Source organism: Trachypithecus francoisi, unplaced genomic scaffold (assembly GCF_009764315.1).
Source record: "Trachypithecus francoisi isolate TF-2019V2 unplaced genomic scaffold, Tfra_2.0 Contig01078, whole genome shotgun sequence".
Taxonomy (NCBI): domain Eukaryota; kingdom Metazoa; phylum Chordata; class Mammalia; order Primates; family Cercopithecidae; genus Trachypithecus; species Trachypithecus francoisi.
Window position 1 is genome coordinate 673 of NW_022681120.1, and position 10,799 is coordinate 11,471.

General features: G+C 41.3%; 1 pseudogene; it reads left to right on the forward strand.

Annotated features, from left to right (window-relative positions):
• The first annotated feature begins 6,279 nt into the window (after nt 1-6,279).
• Nucleotides 6,280-8,051, forward strand: LOC117090692 (annotated as a pseudogene).
• Nucleotides 8,052-10,799: the final 2,748 nt, after the last annotated feature.

The window sequence follows — 10,799 nt, forward strand, 5'->3', positions numbered from 1 at the left end:
CTTCTCTTTGCTATTTTAGTTCAGAGAGAAGGGGGTGCAGCCCTCAGGACAGGAGGTACCTCTGGTCCAAGGCTCTGAAATGCCTTCCCCACTCAGAGCTGCATTGACCAAGTGTGGCTGCCATGAACACTGAGGGGGAAATGACAGAGGGAAGCTGTTGAAACAGCCCTGAGGCCAGCACCCACTGTGCCACACCGAGGAAGCCAGGAGGAGAACGGTCTGGCAGGGAGCATGGGCAGCATCTGCTTCCATTTGCTCTCCACCCCCATGGGATTTAACCGAGTGTGTGATGTGGGAAGTGAAGCAGTGCCCAGGCAGCCATGAGAGGGGGAGTCAAATCTGGGCCTCATGCTCTCAGCGGAGGGTGCACTTAGTGATTCAGGCTTCTACCGGGAGAGAGGGGCCGAGGGCAGAGCAGCAGGTGCACAGATGTTATGGCTGGGGGCAAAGTCTTCCTCATCAGGTGGATCAAAGAAAATTATATGAGTGAAAATATTTCACCAAGTCGAATACAGATGGACACTTTGGTTTGCACTTCACTAGGGATGAAGAGAGGAAAAAAGACCCAGCTGAGCAAGAGATTTTTGGGAACAAGTAACTTTCCAGATGAAGCATTGGTTTTCTTCAGCAGGTCTCAGGTGTGCGAACATTTGGATCATCTGTTGAAGGGAGATATCCAATCTCCTAGACAAAAATGTTCCAAAGTTTCACAAACTTAACACCCCCTGTAGTTTAAAAGGCAGGATGTTTGTGATGTGGGTCCTGACTCCACCATCTCTTGGTTAGGGTTCCTGGAAACAGACTCAGATGGAGATTCCTGGGCAAGAGGCTCACTGAGGCATGTGCTGGGGAGGCAGGGGCATGGGGCAGGGCAGAGGGAGAAGTCAGGCAGGGGTGCAGCTCAGCAGAAGCCACAGCCAGGCCCGTGGGGAGCTCTGCAATGGCGATGGCCTCAGAGTGGTAGCACACTGGGGCAGAAGAATCAGGCCTTTGTATTCCCATAGAAGCCATTTATTTGAAAGAGGAAGTTCCAGGAAGGGCATGAACTTGGACAAAGCAGCTTCCTCTGACTCAGATGAATGCCCACAGAGGGACTCAGCTGTGAACCATCAGTGGCCACACTCCCAGAAACTGAGAGAATGAAGTCTCACTGGTAAACAGGAAACTGGGAGGGAGCACCACTGCGAAAGCAAGAGATGTCATCTCTAGGAGACTCAGTTAATTTATCTGTACAATGGGAAGAATTATTACCATTACTGCACAGGAAACTTTAAGAAATAAATGAAAGAATATATTTGAAAAGTGACACTGAGCCCTGCATTAGGTTATGTCATCATTGGTTAGTAAGATATGCATACAGCAAGGGGACAAGATGGGTGACTTCACATGCCCCGTGTGAAGCACAAATTGTTATTCAGCAAGGGCCTCTTAACCAACTCTTAGGTGCCTTGGGTGATGCTGAGTCCCGGGAATAAAAAGACGCATTAAGACATGATCTCCTGCAAATGCAAAGAGGTGTATTACTGAGTTAGCTAAAGATATGGGAAACGAAAAGACAAGATTATTCTTATTTGTAGAAGATTTCTTCATGTGTCTAGAAAGCTCAGAAGAATCAAGTTAAATGTTATGAAAATCAATATGGGTATTTGGCAACATGGCTGAATCCCTGGCAAAAATTCAAACATCAGTAGTTTTCCTAGAAGCGAGCAAAAACTAATTGGAATGTGTGAATAACAAAATCTCACCTCTAGAGGCAAGAAAATGGACAGCAATATTTTTAAAGAGAAAGGTACTTTGTAAAATACTCTTGAAAATATTCACAACAATGTTATTCATTATAGCCTAAAAGTAGAGCAACTCAGATATCCACTGATAGACAAATGAATAAAGAAACTATTATATACCCATACAAGGAAATATTCTTTCATCTTATAAAGAAAGGAAATTATGACACATGCCACGATATGAATGAACTTTGAGGAAATTATGCAAAGTAACATAAATCAGACAAGAAAAGGACAAATACCATGTCATCCACTTATATGAGCTACCTACAGTGGCCTCATTCACAGAGGTTTAGAATAGAATGTGGTAACTAGGGCTTAAGGGATAGCAGAAACGGGTAGTTAATGTACAAAGTTTCAGTTTGAGAGGATAAAAAATTCTTTCATTGGAGAATGGGGATGTTTGCACACCAATGTGATATACTTAATGATGTAAAACTCAATACTTAAATACAGCTAAAATGACAATTTTTATGTTATCTATATTTTATCATAAAATATTTTTAAAGATATGAGCAAGTTCTTTGTGAAAAATAAGAAAAATTTACTGAGAAGAGAGATAAAATATGACTAGAGCTCTTTTTTGTATGGGAAGAACAAATAAAGTGAACATAATAATTTGTTTCAAATGAATCTATAGTTAATTGTGTTCCATTCAAAATATGTGATAATCATTTTGAGGATACTAAAAAACACGTGGAAAAATAAACCAAAAAACTAAAAATATTTGGAAAATTACTCCTGATGCCTAATATTAAAATATATTACAGAATTAAAAGGATGTGATGATGATGCAGAATAAACACTGCACACAAATCTGTTAGTTATTCCCTGTTGTGGCTGTCAGTTCACAGCCTATTTCGAGAAGCACCACATGCTGAGTGCTCACATGGTGCTGGGTGCTGGCGAGGCTGCAGACAGCAACAACCCCCAGGGATGGGCAGCCGTCATGCCAGGCACCACCAAGGAAGAGCCCATCCCAGCCTAGGAGGATGGAAGTCCGAGGGAGGGGGGCTTCCTGTGAGTGATGACACCTATGCTGAGACTGTGGCCTAGGAGTGAGAATGAGGAAGAGGCTCAAAGCATACATTTCAGAATGAGGGTTAGAAAGGAGGCTGGGAGGGCACAATCCGGCAGGGATCTGCAGGATTCCCATGTGGAGGGTCTCAGTGTGGGAAGTGCAGGCTGGAGGGGTCAATGCCTTGTGCCCAGCAGGACATTTGAGCCACACTAGTGAGATCGAGAGCGGTTGCCCCGTAGAAGACACAGCACTCAGAGCTTTGGGGGAAATGCAACAGAGAAGGTCATGTGTTATTCTGCCACTTGTGACAACATAGATGAACCTGGAGAACATTATGTTAAGCCAGACAGAGAAAGACAAACATTACATCATCTCATTTATATGTGGGATCTAAAAATCCAAACTTATAAAAGCTGAGAGTAGACTGGTGATGACCAGGGGATGGAGCAGGGAGAACATTGTGGAGATGTTAGCCAACACATCTGTATTTCTTGATATAGAAGAACATTATACTATATTAGATAGAAAAAAAGATAAGGAATAATCTATGTGGCATTATCCTGATATATAAAGAGAGAGAGAGACTAGAAAACAATAGTTATTTCTGGATATAAGAGGGGGAAAAAATAACTGACAGCCTCAAAGGCAAGGTTGTGGAGCAAGTAGGAGCTATCACACCTTGGTGGGAAGGTAAGATTGTACAATCACTTTAGAAATGTTTGTTATAAACTGAAGTACACACTAACCCTATTGACTTTTGTGTGAATGCAAGAACATTTGTTACACCTTTCCTGATTATAAAAAATTGAAATCAACAGTCTTAAAAGGAGCCAAGACTCAGGGTGCATCAGGACAGAGAAGTGGGAACTGTGGGAAAACAGGGGTATTGAGCACAGTAGCTGGGAAACGGCATGGGGTCTGAGAACCACAAGAGACTTTTGGAATCTGAATTTGCCAACTGAGTGTGAGAACTATGTGACAGTTTCCATCCTGGGTGCCTGGCTGCTGGTGAGCTTTTCACATGAGATAGTGAGTTCATTTGTGGAGGTTTTGAAGTTGATTTAAGCTTCCCAAAGAGCTGGAAATACGGATATGAAATTAGAAGAAGTTGGATCATATTTATATATAATACATATATATTATATATAATCATATAATATACATACATATAAAGATATCTTTAAAAGACAGGAAAGCAAAATACAAAACACTCTGAGTTGTGGCGAAGGAAGAATAAAATTTTAGTGGACAATCTAGAAAATGTAGAGGAAATGGACTGGGCACAGTGGCTTATACCTATAATCCCGGCACTTTAGCAGGCAGATCATTTGAGGTCAGGAGTTCCAGACCAGCCTGGCCAACATGGTGAAACCCCACCTCTACTAAAAATACAAAAATTAGCCAGGCCATGGTAGTGCATGCATTTAATCCCAACTACGTGGGAGACTGAGTCAAGAGAATCATTTGAACCTGGGAGATGGAGGTTGCAGTGAGCTGAGATTGTGCCATTACAATCCAGCCTGGGTGACAGAGTGAGACTGTGTCCCAAAAGGAAAAAAAAAAGGAAAGAAAATGGAGAAGAAATGGATAAATTCCTGGAAACATATATCCTTCCAGGATCGAACCAAAAAGAAATTGAAATCCTGAGCAGACCAATAATGAGTAGTAAAATTGAAAATGTAACTTTTTAAAAAATCCCAATGAAATAAAGCCCAGAACCAAACAGGTTCACTGGAGAATTCTATGAGATGTACAACAAGGAAGTGGTAGTTATTTTACTGAAATCATGCCAAAAAATCAAAAAGAAGGGACTCATCCCTAATATCCTACAAAGCCAGTGTCACCCTGACACTAGAGCCAGGCAAGGACACAACAGAAATAGAAAATTACAGACCAATATCCCTGATGAACATAGATGCAAAATTCCTCAACTAAATGGTAGCACACTGGTCCAGCAGCACATCAAAAAGATAATGCACTACACTCAAGTGGATTTGATTCAAGGGATGCAAGATTGTTTTAACATCTGTAAGTCAATAAATATGATTCACCACATTAACAGACTTTAAAACTAAAATCATATGATCATATCAATAGATGTGTAAAAAGTATTTGACAAAATACAGCATCTCTTCAGGATAAAAATTCTTACCAAACTAGGCATACAAGGTGCATAACTAAAATATAGCTAAAAATAATAAAGGCCGTATATGACAAACCCACAGCCAACATCATACTGATTGGGTTCAATTTGAAAGCATTTTGCCTAAGAACTGGAATGGGACAAGGATGCCCACTGTCGACTCATTTAACACAGTACCAGAAGTCCTAGCAAAAGCAATCAGGTAGAAGAAATGAAGAGCATCCAAATTGTAAAAGAGAAAGTCTAACTTTCTCTGTTTGCCAATAAAATGGTCTTATACCTAGAAACCCTTAAAGATACTCCAAAAAACTCCTAGATTTCATGAATGATTTTACTAAAGTTTCAGGACTCAAAATCAATATATAAAAATCAGTACTTCTATACACCAATGATGATGAAGCTTAGAGCCAAATTAAGAACTCAAGGTCATACATAATAGCTACAAAAAATAAAATACCAAAAAAAAAAAAAAAAACATTTAATCAAGGAGGCACAAGATCTCTCCAAGGAGAACTACAAAACACTGATGAAAGAAATAGATGAGCCAAAAAAATGAAAAAACATTCCACACTCATAGATTTGAATAATCAATATTGTTAAAATGACCATACTGACAAAAGCTTTCTACAGACTCAGTGCAGTTCCTATCAAATTATCAATATCATTCTTTAGAGAATTAGAAAAAAAATCCTAAAATTCAATCCTAAAGTCCTAAAACCAAGGCAATCCTAAGCAAAAAGAATACAATTGGAGGTATCACATTATACTACAAGGCTATAGTAAGCAAGACATCAGGGCCCTGATATAAAAAACAGACATATAGATCAATGGAACAAAATAGACACATAGAAATAAAGAAATGTACCTCAATCAACTGATCTTTGACAAAGTTAAGAAATCAAACACTGGGGAAAGGATACCCTATTCAATAAATGGTGCTGGGGTAATTGGAGAGCCACATGCAGAAACATGAAACTGGACCCTTATCTCTCACCATATAAAAAAATTAACTCAAGGTGATTAAAGACTTAAATGTAAGAACTGAAACAATAATATCACAGAAGATAACCTAGGAGAAATCTTCTGGATATTGATCTAGGCAAAGAATTTATGACTAAGTCCTCAAAATGAAGCACATCATCAACTGCCTTAGACAAATGGGACTTAATTAGACTAAAAAGCTTCTGCACAGCAAAAGAAATAATCAACAGAGTAAACAGATACCCTACAGAATGAAAGAAAATATTTGCAAACAATGTATCTGATAAAAGGCTAACATTGAGAATCCACAAGGAACTCAAATAACTCAATTAAAAATAATACCATTAAATAAAAAGTTTAGGGCTGCCAGTGTGGCCTCCACCAACCGGGACGGAGCTCTGGATAAAGTATATGAGGAGATTGAAAAAGACTTAATTCTCCTGGGAGCTACAGCTATTGAAGACAAGCTACGGGATGGAGTTCCAGAAACCATTTCAAAACTTGAAAAAGCTGACATTAAGATCTGGGTGCTTACTGGAGACAAAAAGGAAACTGCTGAAAATATAGGATTTGCTTGTAAACTTCTGACTGAAGACACCACCATCTGTTATGGGGAAGATATTAATTCTCTTCTTCATGCAAGGATGGAAAACCAGAGGAATAGAGGTGGAGTCTATGCAAAGTTTGCACCTCCTGTGCAGGAACCTTTTTTTCCACCCGGTGGAAACCGTGCGTTAATCATCACTGGTTCTTGGTTGAATGAAATGCTTCTCGAGAAAAAGACCAAGAGAAGTAAGATTCTGAAGCTGAAGTTCCCAAGAACAGAAGAAGAAAGACGGATGCGGACCCAAAGTAAAAGGAGGCTAGAAGCTAAGAAAGAGCAGCGGCAGAAAAACTGTGGACCTGGCCTGCGAGTGCAGCGCAGTCATCTGCTGCCGCGTCACCCCCAAGCAGAAGGCCATGGTGGTGGACCTGGTGAAGAGGTACAAGAAAGCCATCACGCTGGCCATCGGAGACGGGGCCAGTGATGTGAACATGATCAAAACTGCCCACATTGGCGTTGGAATAAGTGGACAAGAAGGAATGAAAGCTGTCATGTCGAGTGACGACGATTCCTTTGCTCAGTTCCGCTATCTGCAGAGGCTACTGCTGGTGCACGGCCGGTGGTCTTACATAAGGATGTGCAAGTTCCTACGATACTTCTTTTACAAAAACTTTGCCTTTACTTTGGTTCATTTCTGGTACTCCTTTTTCAGTGGCTACTCTGCACAGACTGCATACGAGGACTGGTTCATCACTCTCTACAACGTGCTATGCTCCAGCCTGCCCGTGCTCCTCATGGGACTGCTCGACCAGGATGTGAGTGACAAACTGAGCCTCCGATTCCCTGGGTTACACATAGTGGGACAAAGAGACTTACTATTCAGCTATAAGAGATTCTTCGTAAGCTTGTTGCATGGGGTCCTAACATCGATGATCCTCTTCTTCATACCTCTTGGAGCTTATCTGCAAACCGTAGGGCAGGATGGAGAGGCACCTTCTGACTACCAGTCTTTTGCTGTCACCATTGCCTCTGCTCTTTAATAACAGTCAATTTCCAGATTGGCTTGGATACTTCTTATTGGACTTTTGTGAATGCTTTTTCAATTTTTGGAACATTGCACTTTATTTTGGCATCATGTTTGACTTTCATAGTGCTGGAATACATGTTCTCTTTCCACCTACATTTCAATTTACAGGCACAGCTTCAAACGCTCTGAGACAGCCATACATTTGGTTAACTATAATCCTGACTGTTGCCGTGTGCTCACTGCCCGTCGTTGCCATCCGATTCCTGTCAATGACCATTTGGGCGTCAGAAAGTCATAAGATCCAGAAGCATCGCAAGCGGTTGAAGGCGGAGGAGCAGTGGCAGCGGAGGCAGCAGGTGTTCCGCCGGGCCGTGTCATCGCGGCGCTCGGCCTACGCCTTCTCGCCTTCTCGCACCAGCGGGGCTACGCGGACCTCATCTCGTCTGGGCGCAGCATCCGCAAGAAGCGCTCGCCGCTTGATGCCATCGTGGCTGATGGCACTGCGGAGTACAGGCGCACCGGGGACAGCTGATCCCTCACCCCCAGGCCGGGACGCGGCCACAGAGCACATCTATTTCTTTATGAAAGATTCTCAGGACTTCGTGTGTGTGTGTGAATTGCATTCGTCACAAAGATATTGAAGACAATAAATAACCTTTATAACAAACTCCATGGGTTGGATTATTAAACAATAGCAGAGCCAAGAAATAGGACTTTTAAAAGTCCTATTATTCGGCTGGGCATGGTGGCTCATTTCTGTAATCCCAGCACTTTGGGAGGCTGAGGAGGGGAGATTACCTGAGGCCCAGAATCCAAGACCAGTCCAACCAACATGGTGAAACCGTGTCTCTACCATAAATTAAAAAATGAGCCGGGCTTGGTGGGGGGCACCTGTAATCCCAACTGTCTGACAGGCTGAAGCAGGAGAATCACTTGAACCTGGGAGATGGAGGTTACAGTGAGCCAAGACCGTGCCACTGCACTCCAGCCTGGGTGACAGAGCAAGACTATGTCTTTTTTTTTTTTTTTTTGAGACGGATTCTCGCTCTGTCATCCAGGCTGGAGTGCAGTGGCCAGATCTCAGCAAGCTCCGCCTCCCGGGTTTACGCCATTCTCCTGCCTCAGCCTCCCAAGTAGCTGGGACTACAGGCGCCTGCCACCTCGCCCGGCTAGTATTTTGTATTTTTTTAGTAGAGACGGGATTTCACCGTGTTAGCCAGGATGGTCTCGATCTCCTGACCTCGTGATCCACCCATCTCGGCCTCCCAAAGTGCTGGGATTACAGGCTTGAGCCACCGCGCCTGGCCAAGACTATGTCTTAAGAAAAATTTAAAAAGAGACCGGGCACGGTGGCTCATGCCTGTCATCCTAGCACTTTGGGAGGCCAAGGCGGGTGGATAACTTGAGGTCAGGGGTTCCAGACCAGCCTGGCCAACATGGTGAAACCCTGTCTCTACTAAAAATATAAGAATTAGCTGGACATTGCTTGAACCTGGGAGGTGGAGGTTCCAGTGAGCCGAGATTGTGGCACTGCACTCCAGCCTGGGCAACAGAGTGAGACTCCATCTCAAAAAAATTTTTTTAAATAATAATAAAAGTCCTATTATTCAACTGGTTATGTACATTATGGTTGAAAGGGAACATTCTAATCCAGTCTCAATTCAGGGCAATAGAATTACAAAGCATGTTGTATTTCAGTTCAAATGGTATTGTATTATAAAATTAGTTACATTTTCCTTTCTGTGATCTTCAGCATAATTTACCAGAGGCTCCTTTTTAACCCCCATAGGCCACCTTAACATATTTTTACATTTATAGTAGTAATGACAAATGACTTATCAGTGTTCATCATCTGAAAGCTAAGTGGCTCAATCACTTTTTAAAAGTTGATAGCAGGTTGCATGGTTTCATGTTCTCCTCATATTAGTTTAATAATTCTATTTAATCAAGGAAAATAACTTCAGATTCCATAAAGTTTCCATTTATTTTTGGTTTACTACTGGGTGAGACAGCACATTACATACTTTTATTATCAAATATTATTTTAGCAGCTTCCCATAGTACCAAATGATTTGATTTCCTACTCTCATTTTTTAAAGCATCGAAATATTTCTGGGCTTAAAAAAGGGGGTTTTAGGCCGGGCGCGGTGGCTCAAGCCTGTAATCCCAGCGCTTTGGGAGGCCGAGATGGGCAGATCACCAGGTCAGGAGATTGAGACCATCATGGCTAACCTGGTGAAACCCCGTCTCTACTAAAAAATACAAAAATCTAACCGAGCGAGGTGGCGGCGCCTGTAGTCCCAGCAACCCAGGAGGCTGAGGCAGGAGAATGGCGTAAATCCGGGAGGCGGAGCTTGCAGTGAGCTGAGATCCGGCCACTGCACTCCAGCCTGGGCGACAGAGCGAGACTCCATCTCAAAAAAAAAAAAGGGGGGGGGTTAAAAACTGAGGATATCAGTAATAAATTGCAGAATATTTTGTAAAGCTTTCTTTTGGAAAGCAAACTTTTGTGCCTGCCTATATGTAAAGTATTTTATAAGGGACTTGAACAGACACTTCTCTTTTTCACTTGTCTTATGGAGAAAAGGCTATTGGCAGCCACATTCCTAAGACTGGGGAATGGTGTGTCCTTTTAAATTTGAAAATAACTTTAGGTAATTATGGGAACTCCTCAAAAAGGTAAAAGTAATTTTTTTCGAGACATTTTTCTCATTCTGTGTCTTTCACACACTAGTTTCCATAGTTCAGTAATTCTGTTCTTTACCGTTGTGCTGTGAATGTTCACAATATCAGTCCCATTGAATTCCTATGAGGTAATCACAATGTGTAAATAGTTCATTTTCTAGGTTTGATAAAAGAATGTATGGCTTTTTATTCTGTGGAAGTAAAATGCTGAACGTTTACAACTTTTCCTTAACTTGTAAATAAAAAAATTGCAAGTTTTTTTTTGTTTTTTGGTGTTATTTTGTTTTTTTTTTTTTTTTTTTTTTTTTTACAGAAAAGTTAGCTTGTGTAATTCTGTTAGTTTCAGATTTCTCTCCTGTTTTCGCAAATTGTGGGAAAGATTGACAATGCAAATATGTCAAAGACATACTGTTGGGTGCAATATTAACAATTTTAAAATGCAAATTTCTTTGGATAAATTATTTCTATATTCTGTAAATCTGAGATTTAATGTATATTTTGTTTAAAAAATGATTTAGTAAAATCTTTGAAAAGCAAAAAAAAAAAAAAATACCATTAAAAAGTGGGTATAGTGCCAGGTGTGGTGGCTCACGCCTGTAATCCCAGCACATTGG